Source organism: Mixophyes fleayi, chromosome 10 (genome assembly GCF_038048845.1).
Source record: "Mixophyes fleayi isolate aMixFle1 chromosome 10, aMixFle1.hap1, whole genome shotgun sequence".
NCBI lineage: Eukaryota > Metazoa > Chordata > Amphibia > Anura > Limnodynastidae > Mixophyes > Mixophyes fleayi.
In genome coordinates this window covers 44,234,616-44,244,615 of record NC_134411.1, presented here as the reverse complement: position 1 = coordinate 44,244,615, position 10,000 = coordinate 44,234,616, and the positions used below count along the sequence as shown (strand labels likewise).

The window sequence follows — 10,000 nt, the reverse complement described above, 5'->3', positions numbered from 1 at the left end:
CTCTGAATTAAGTGATCAAAAGTGCTTGCCATTACACCAAGTTACCCCTTTCCAAGAGGTTTTTGGAAATAATTCTCTCAGACTTTAGGCCACAAAAGAGTCAATTTGAATTGCATTTATCTGATGGCACCCTGCAACATATTTATTTTGGTTTAAACAGGTAAACACTTCTGTTAAAAAAAAAGAATTTGGAACAAGATTTTTTATCTGATTTATATGCAGAATTAAGTGCATGCTTTGTAAGTTTGTCCAAAGAACCGTGAATTTGGTGCACCTTTGCCTAGTTTCCAAAATAAATGTACAGGAATAAATTTAATAGTGTGCTGATTCACAGATTGAATTTTTTCAGTATTTTAGGGGGATAGCGTAGTAACCGAAATCTGTCATTTCACTATGTTTGCAGCACAAGAGAACACAAAAAAGTGCTTTGTAGGTTAAAAATAGAGACCATGAGATGTCACTGACATTTGAACTTGCCTCTCATCAACCTCCTGGCCACAATAACCTCTTGAAATCTAGTGCTCAGGTGGAGATTTTATTTCTGTATTTTGTAGGGATTTAAAAGTCGCTGAGAACAGTCATTTGACTATATTTCTAATAAGATAGATTATGAAGAAAGTGCTTGGTTAGTGAGAAAAAGAAGTCATTAGGTGTTATTGATAATTAAACATCAGAACACCTTAACAACTTGGCTACAAATAAGTGTTTAACACAGTCACAACTCCAAGTGCTTAGCTGTACATTAATTGCTCCATATTTAGAAGGATCTGCAAAATCACTGAGAGCTGTCATTGGACTATGATTTTAACATGAGTCATTTTCTTTAAAGTGTTTAGCAGGTAAGTATATAAAGAAATATTGGATTAACAAACAGTATATCAATGATTAAACATTCAAGCTTCTCTTCCAAATACTTGTGCATTATTACCCGATCTCAGATTTTCTCTGTAATGACGATAAGCTAAAAAATTGTTGCCAGTGCATGAAACCTTGAATGGATCACTCTGCCATTGACATTCAACTACCACTTGCTAAATAATTTAAATAAACCTCATACGCTGCTGGAACACTTCTGTCCATTTTTCTCTTTCCAGGATTAAATTTAAGATTGATACAAGGTGTAATAACAATTAACCAACCATGCGCATCTTTCAGTGAATATGACAAATTAAACCGTAGTCGGCAGGATTTCAACCTGCGCGGGGAAACCCCAATGGATTTCTAGTCCATCGCCTTAACCACTCGGCCACGACTACTTGTGATGAAAATCGTGTGAGCTGGAAATGACATTTTCTGCATTTTAAGATAATTTCATAATGAGTGGAAACTCTTACTTGACAATGTTTGAAATAATAGAGATTGTTACTAAAGTGCTTTGTAGGTCAGATAAAGAAATCATCAGGTCCCAGCGAGATTAGAACTCGGATCTCTGAATTAAGTGATCAAAAGTGCTTGCCATTACACCAAGTTACCCCTTTCCAAGAGGTTTTTGGAAATAATTCTCTCAGACTTAAGGCCACAAAAGAGTTAATTTGAATTGCATTTATCTGATGGCACCCTGCAACATATTTATTTTGGTTTAAACAGGTAAACACTTCTGTTAAAAAAAAAGAATTTGGAACAAGATTTTTTATCTGATTTATATGCAGAATTAAGTGCATGCTTTGTAAGTTTGTCCAAAGAACCGTGAATTTGGTGCACCTTTGCCTAGTTTCCAAAATAAATGTACAGGAATAAATTTAATAGTGTGCTGATTCACAGATTGAATTTTTTCAGTATTTTAGGGGGATAGCGTAGTAACCGAAATCTGTCATTTCACTATGTTTGCAGCACAAGAGAACACAAAAAAGTGCTTTGTAGGTTAAAAATAGAGACCATGAGATGTCACTGACATTTGAACTTGCCTCTCATCAACCTCCTGGCCACAATAACCTCTTGAAATCTAGTGCTCAGGTGGAGATTTTATTTCTGTATTTTGTAGGGATTTAAAAGTCGCTGAGAACAGTCATTTGACTATATTTGTAATAAGATAGATTATGAAGAAAGTGCTTGGTTAGTGAGAAAAAGAAGTCATTAGGTGTTTTTGATAATTAAACATCAGAACACCTTAACAACTTGGCTACAAATAAGTGTTTAACACAGTCACAACTCCAAGTGCTTAGCTGAACATTAATTGCTCCATATTTAGAAGGATCTGCAAAATCACTGAGAGCTGTCATTGGACTATGATTTTAACATGAGTCATTTTCTTTAAAGTGTTTAGCAGGTAAGTATATAAAGAAATATTGGATTAACAAACAGTATATCAATGATTAAAGATTCAAGCTTCTCTTCCAAATACTTGTGCATTATTACCCGATCTCAGATTTTCTCTGTAATGACGATAAGCTAAAAAATTGTTGCCAGTGCATGAAACCTTGAATGGATCACTCTGCCATTGACATTCAACTACCACTTGCTAAATAATTTAAATAAACCTCATACGCTGCTGGAACACTTCTGTCCATTTTTCTCTTTCCAGGATTAAATTTAAGATTGATACAAGGTGTAATAACAATTAACCAACCATGCGCATCTTTCAGTGAATATGACAAATTAAACCGTAGTCGGCAGGATTTGAACCTGCGCGGGGAAACCCCAATGGATTTCTAGTCCATCGCCTTAACCACTCGGCCACGACTACTTATGATGAAAATCGTGTGAGCTGGAAATGACATTTTCTGCATTTTAAGATAATTTCATAATGAGTGGAAACTCTTACTTGACAATGTTTGAAATAATAGAGATTGTTACTAAAGTGCTTTGTAGGTCAGATAAAGAAATCATCAGGTCCCAGCGAGATTAGAACTCGGATCTCTGAATTAAGTGATCAAAAGTGCTTGCCATTACACCAAGTTACCCCTTTCCAAGAGGTTTTTGGAAATAATTCTCTCAGACTTTAGGCCACAAAAGAGTCAATTTGAATTGCATTTATCTGATGGCACCCTGCAACATATTTATTTTGGTTTAAACAGGTAAACACTTCTGTTAAAAAAAAAGAATTTGGAACAAGATTTTTTATCTGATTTATATGCAGAATTAAGTGCATGCTTTGTAAGTTTGTCCAAAGAACCGTGAATTTGGTGCACCTTTGCCTAGTTTCCAAAATAAATGTACAGGAATAAATTTAATAGTGTGCTGATTCACAGATTGAATTTTTTCAGTATTTTAGGGGGATAGCGTAGTAACCGAAATCTGTCATTTCACTATGTTTGCAGCACAAGAGAACACAAAAAAGTGCTTTGTAGGTTAAAAATAGAGACCATGAGATGTCACTGACATTTGAACTTGCCTCTCATCAACCTCCTGGCCACAATAACCTCTTGAAATCTAGTGCTCAGGTGGAGATTTTATTTCTGTATTTTGTAGGGATTTAAAAGTCGCTGAGAACAGTCATTTGACTATATTTGTAATAAGATAGATTATGAAGAAAGTGCTTGGTTAGTGAGAAAAAGAAGTCATTAGGTGTTATTGATAATTAAACATCAGAACACCTTAACAACTTGGCTACAAATAAGTGTTTAACACAGTCACAACTCCAAGTGCTTAGCTGAACATTAATTGCTCCATATTTAGAAGGATCTGCAAAATCACTGAGAGCTGTCATTGGACTATGATTTTAACATGAGTCATTTTCTTTAAAGTGTTTAGCAGGTAAGTATATAAAGAAATATTGGATTAACAAACAGTATATCAATGATTAAAGATTCAAGCTTCTCTTCCAAATACTTGTGCATTATTACCCGATCTCAGATTTTCTCTGTAATGACGATAAGCTAAAAAATTGTTGCCAGTGCATGAAACCTTGAATGGATCACTCTGCCATTGACATTCAACTACCACTTGCTAAATAATTTAAATAAACCTCATACGCTGCTGGAACACTTCTGTCCATTTTTCTCTTTCCAGGATTAAATTTAAGATTGATACAAGGTGTAATAACAATTAACCAACCATGCGCATCTTTCAGTGAATATGACAAATTAAACCGTAGTCGGCAGGATTTGAACCTGCGTGGGGAAACCCCAATGGATTTCTAGTCCATCGCCTTAACCACTCGGCCACGACTACTTGTGATGAAAATCGTGTGAGCTGGAAATGACATTTTCTGCATTTTAAGATAATTTCATAATGAGTGGAAACTCTTACTTGACAATGTTTGAAATAATAGAGATTGTTACTAAAGTGCTTTGTAGGTCAGATAAAGAAATCATCAGGTCCCAGCGAGATTAGAACTCGGATCTCTGAATTAAGTGATCAAAAGTGCTTGCCATTACACCAAGTTACCCCTTTCCAAGAGGTTTTTGGAAATAATTCTCTCAGACTTTAGGCCACAAAAGAGTCAATTTGAATTGCATTTATCTGATGGCACCCTGCAACATATTTATTTTGGTTTAAACAGGTAAACACTTCTGTTAAAAAAAAAGAATTTGGAACAAGATTTTTTATCTGATTTATATGCAGAATTAAGTGCATGCTTTGTAAGTTTGTCCAAAGAACCGTGAATTTGGTGCACCTTTGCCTAGTTTCCAAAATAAATGTACAGGAATAAATTTAATAGTGTGCTGATTCACAGATTGAATTTTTTCAGTATTTTAGGGGGATAGCGTAGTAACCGAAATCTGTCATTTCACTATGTTTGCAGCACAAGAGAACACAAAAAAGTGCTTTGTAGGTTAAAAATAGAGACCATGAGATGTCACTGACATTTGAACTTGCCTCTCATCAACCTCCTGGCCACAATAACCTCTTGAAATCTAGTGCTCAGGTGGAGATTTTATTTCTGTATTTTGTAGGGATTTAAAAGTCGCTGAGAACAGTCATTTGACTATATTTGTAATAAGATAGATTATGAAGAAAGTGCTTGGTTAGTGAGAAAAAGAAGTCATTAGGTGTTATTAATAATTAAACATCAGAACACCTTAACAACTTGGCTACAAATAAGTGTTTAACACAGTCACAACTCCAAGTGCTTAGCTGAACACTAATTGCTCCATATTTAGAAGGATCTGCAAAATCACTGAGAGCTGTCATTGGACTATGATTTTAACATGAGTCATTTTCTTTAAAGTGTTTAGCAGGTAAGTATATAAAGAAATATTGGATTAACAAACAGTATATCAATGATTAAAGATTCAAGCTTCTCTTCCAAATACTTGTGCATTATTACCCGATCTCAGATTTTCTCTGTAATGACGATAAGCTAAAAAATTGTTGCCAGTGCATGAAACCTTGAATGGATCACTCTGCCATTGACATTCAACTACCACTTGCTAAATAATTTAAATAAACCTCATACGCTGCTGGAACACTTCTGTCCATTTTTCTCTTTCCAGGATTAAATTTAAGATTGATACAAGGTGTAATAACAATTAACCAACCATGCGCATCTTTCAGTGAATATGACAAATTAAACCGTAGTCGGCAGGATTTGAACCTGCGCGGGGAAACCCCAATGGATTTCTAGTCCATCGCCTTAACCACTCGGCCACGACTACTTGTGATGAAAATCGTGTGAGCTGGAAATGACATTTTCTGCATTTTAAGATAATTTCATAATGAGTGGAAACTCTTACTTGACAATGTTTGAAATAATAGAGATTGTTACTAAAGTGCTTTGTAGGTCAGATAAAGAAATCATCAGGTCCCAGCGAGATTAGAACTCGGATCTCTGAATTAAGTGATCAAAAGTGCTTGCCATTACACCAAGTTACCCCTTTCCAAGAGGTTTTTGGAAATAATTCTCTCAGACTTTAGGCCACAAAAGAGTCAATTTGAATTGCATTTATCTGATGGCACCCTGCAACATATTTATTTTGGTTTAAACAGGTAAACACTTCTGTTAAAAAAAAAGAATTTGGAACAAGATTTTTTATCTGATTTATATGCAGAATTAAGTGCATGCTTTGTAAGTTTGTCCAAAGAACCGTGAATTTGGTGCACCTTTGCCTAGTTTCCAAAATAAATGTACAGGAATAAATTTAATAGTGTGCTGATTCAAGAGATTGAATTTTTTCAGTATTTTAGGGGGATAGCGTAGTAACCGAAATCTGTCATTTCACTATGTTTGCAGCACAAGAGAACACAAAAAAGTGCTTTGTAGGTTAAAAATAGAGACCATGAGATGTCACTGACATTTGAACTTGCCTCTCATCAACCTCCTGGCCACAATAACCTCTTGAAATCTAGTGCTCAGGTGGAGATTTTATTTCTGTATTTTGTAGGGATTTAAAAGTCGCTGAGAACAGTCATTTGACTATATTTGTAATAAGATAGATTATGAAGAAAGTGCTTGGTTAGTGAGAAAAAGAAGTCATTAGGTGTTATTGATAATTAAACATCAGAACACCTTAACAACTTGGCTACAAATAAGTGTTTAACACAGTCACAACTCCAAGTGCTTAGCTGAACATTAATTGCTCCATATTTAGAAGGATCTGCAAAATCACTGAGAGCTGTCATTGGACTATGATTTTAACATGAGTCATTTTCTTTAAAGTGTTTAACAGGTAAGTATATAAAGAAATATTGGATTAACAAACAGTATATCAATGATTAAAGATTCAAGCTTCTCTTCCAAATACTTGTGCATTATTACCCGATCTCAGATTTTCTCTGTAATGACGATAAGCTAAAAAATTGTTGCCAGTGCATGAAACCTTGAATGGATCACTCTGCCATTGACATTCAACTACCACTTGCTAAATAATTTAAATAAACCTCATACGCTGCTGGAACACTTCTGTCCATTTTTCTCTTTCCAGGATTAAATTTAAGATTGATACAAGGTGTAATAACAATTAACCAACCATGCGCATCTTTCAGTGAATATGACAAATTAAACCGTAGTCGGCAGGATTTGAACCTGCGCGGGGAAACCCCAATGGATTTCTAGTCCATCGCCTTAACCACTCGGCCATGACTACTTGTGATGAAAATCGTGTGAGCTGGAAATGACATTTTCTGCATTTTAAGATAATTTCATAATGAGTGGAAACTCTTACTTGACAATGTTTGAAATAATAGAGATTGTTACTAAAGTGCTTTGTAGGTCAGATAAAGAAATCATCAGGTCCCAGCGAGATTAGAACTCGGATCTCTGAATTAAGTGATCAAAAGTGCTTGCCATTACACCAAGTTACCCCTTTCCAAGAGGTTTTTGGAAATAATTCTCTCAGACTTTAGGCCACAAAAGAGTCAATTTGAATTGCATTTATCTGATGGCACCCTGCAACATATTTATTTTGGTTTAAACAGGTAAACACTTCTGTTAAAAAAAAAGAATTTGGAACAAGATTTTTTATCTGATTTATATGCAGAATTAAGTGCATGCTTTGTAAGTTTGTCCAAAGAACCGTGAATTTGGTGCACCTTTGCCTAGTTTCCAAAATAAATGTACAGGAATAAATTTAATAGTGTGCTGATTCAAGAGATTGAATTTTTTCAGTATTTTAGGGGGATAGCGTAGTAACCGAAATCTGTCATTTCACTATGTTTGCAGCACAAGAGAACACAAAAAAGTGCTTTGTAGGTTAAAAATAGAGACCATGAGATGTCACTGACATTTGAACTTGCCTCTCATCAACCTCCTGGCCACAATAACCTCTTGAAATCTAGTGCTCAGGTGGAGATTTTATTTCTGTATTTTGTAGGGATTTAAAAGTCGCTGAGAACAGTCATTTGACTATATTTGTAATAAGATAGATTATGAAGAAAGTGCTTGGTTAGTGAGAAAAAGAAGTCATTAGGTGTTATTGATAATTAAACATCAGAACACCTTAACAACTTGGCTACAAATAAGTGTTTAACACAGTCACAACTCCAAGTGCTTAGCTGAACATTAATTGCTCCATATTTAGAAGGATCTGCAAAATCACTGAGAGCTGTCATTGGACTATGATTTTAACATGAGTCATTTTCTTTAAAGTGTTTAACAGGTAAGTATATAAAGAAATATTGGATTAACAAACAGTATATCAATGATTAAAGATTCAAGCTTCTCTTCCAAATACTTGTGCATTATTACCCGATCTCAGATTTTCTCTGTAATGACGATAAGCTAAAAAATTGTTGCCAGTGCATGAAACCTTGAATGGATCACTCTGCCATTGACATTCAACTACCACTTGCTAAATAATTTAAATAAACCTCATACGCTGCTGGAACACTTCTGTCCATTTTTCTCTTTCCAGGATTAAATTTAAGATTGATACAAGGTGTAATAACAATTAACCAACCATGCGCATCTTTCAGTGAATATGACAAATTAAACCGTAGTCGGCAGGATTTGAACCTGCGTGGGGAAACCCCAATGGATTTCTAGTCCATCGCCTTAACCACTCGGCCATGACTACTTGTGATGAGCTGGAAATGACATTTTCTGCATTTTAAGATAATTTCATAATGAGTGGAAACTCTTACTTGACAATGTTTGAAATAATAGAGATTGTTACTAAAGTGCTTTGTAGGTCAGATAAAGAAATCATCAGGTCCCAGCGAGATTAGAACTCGGATCTCTGAATTAAGTGATCAAAAGTGCTTGCCATTACACCAAGTTACCCCTTTCCAAGAGGTTTTTGGAAATAATTCTCTCAGACTTTAGGCCACAAAAGAGTCAATTTGAATTGCATTTATCTGATGGCACCCTGCAACATATTTATTTTGGTTTAAACAGGTAAACACTTCTGTTAAAAAAAAAGAATTTAGAACAAGATTTTTTATCTGATTTATATGCAGAATTAAGTGCATGCTTTGTAAGTTTGTCCAAAGAACCGTGAATTTGGTGCACCTTTGCCTAGTTTCCAAAATAAATGTACAGGAATAAATTTAATAGTGTGCTGATTCACAGATTGAATTTTTTCAGTATTTTAGGGGGATAGCGTAGTAACCGAAATCTGTCATTTCACTATGTTTGCAGCACAAGAGAACACAAAAAAGTGCTTTGTAGGTTAAAAATAGAGACCATGAGATGTCACTGACATTTGAACTTGCCTCTCATCAACCTCCTGGCCACAATAACCTCTTGAAATCTAGTGTTTAGGTGGAGATTTTATTTCTGTATTTTGTAGGGATTTAAAAGTCGCTGAGAACAGTCATTTGACTATATTTGTAATAAGATAGATTATGAAGAAAGTGCTTGGTTAGTGAGAAAAAGAAGTCATTAGGTGTTATTGATAATTAAACATCAGAACACCTTAACAACTTGGCTACAAATAAGTGTTTAACACAGTCACAACTCCAAGTGCTTAGCTGAACATTAATTGCTCCATATTTAGAAGGATCTGCAAAATCACTGAGAGCTGTCATTGGACTATGATTTTAACATGAGTCATTTTCTTTAAAGTGTTTAGCAGGTAAGTATATAAAGACATATTGGATTAACAAACAGTATATCAATGATTAAAGATTCAAGCTTCTCTTCCAAATACTTGTGCATTATTACCCGATCTCAGATTTTCTCTGTAATGACGATAAGCTAAAAAATTGTTGAAAGCGCATGAAACCTTGAATGGATCACTCTGCCATTGACATTCAACTACCACTTGCTAAATAATTTAAATAAACCTCATACGCTGCTGGAACACTTCTGTCCATTTTTCTCTTTCCAGGATTAAATTTAAGATTGATACAAGGTGTAATAACAATTAACCAACCATGTGCATCTTTCAGTGAATATGACAAATTAAACCGTAGTCGGCAGGATTTGAACCTGCGCGGGGAAACCCCAATGGATTTCTAGTCCATCGCCTTAACCACTCGGCCACAACTACTTGTGTTGTAAATCGTGTGAGCTGGAAATGACATTTTCTGCATTTTAAGATAATTTCATAATGAGTGGAAACTCTTACTTGACAATGTTTGAAATAATAGAGATTGTTACTAAAGTGCTTTGTAGGTCAGATAAAGAAATCATCAGGTCCCAGCGAGATTAGAAGTCGGATCTCTGAATTAAGTGATCAAA

General features: G+C 35.0%; 7 non-coding genes across 7 annotated transcripts; all 7 read right to left on the bottom strand.

Annotated features, from left to right (window-relative positions):
* Window positions 1-1,174: 1,174 nt before the first annotated feature.
* On the bottom strand, window positions 1,175-1,256 carry TRNAS-AGA (transfer RNA serine (anticodon AGA)). The gene has a single exon. It is a non-coding gene; the product is annotated as a tRNA-Ser (tRNA).
* A 1,345-nt stretch (window positions 1,257-2,601) lies between these two features.
* TRNAS-AGA (transfer RNA serine (anticodon AGA)) lies at window positions 2,602-2,683 on the bottom strand. Its single transcript has one exon. It is a non-coding gene; the product is annotated as a tRNA-Ser (tRNA).
* A 1,345-nt stretch (window positions 2,684-4,028) lies between these two features.
* On the bottom strand, window positions 4,029-4,110 carry TRNAS-AGA (transfer RNA serine (anticodon AGA)). Its single transcript has one exon. It is a non-coding gene; the product is annotated as a tRNA-Ser (tRNA).
* A 1,345-nt stretch (window positions 4,111-5,455) lies between these two features.
* On the bottom strand, window positions 5,456-5,537 carry TRNAS-AGA (transfer RNA serine (anticodon AGA)). The gene has a single exon. It is a non-coding gene; the product is annotated as a tRNA-Ser (tRNA).
* A 1,346-nt stretch (window positions 5,538-6,883) lies between these two features.
* Window positions 6,884-6,965, bottom strand: TRNAS-AGA (transfer RNA serine (anticodon AGA)). Its single transcript has one exon. It is a non-coding gene; the product is annotated as a tRNA-Ser (tRNA).
* Window positions 6,966-8,311: 1,346 nt separating this feature from the next.
* TRNAS-AGA (transfer RNA serine (anticodon AGA)) lies at window positions 8,312-8,393 on the bottom strand. The gene has a single exon. It is a non-coding gene; the product is annotated as a tRNA-Ser (tRNA).
* A 1,334-nt stretch (window positions 8,394-9,727) lies between these two features.
* Window positions 9,728-9,809, bottom strand: TRNAS-AGA (transfer RNA serine (anticodon AGA)). The gene has a single exon. It is a non-coding gene; the product is annotated as a tRNA-Ser (tRNA).
* Window positions 9,810-10,000: the final 191 nt, after the last annotated feature.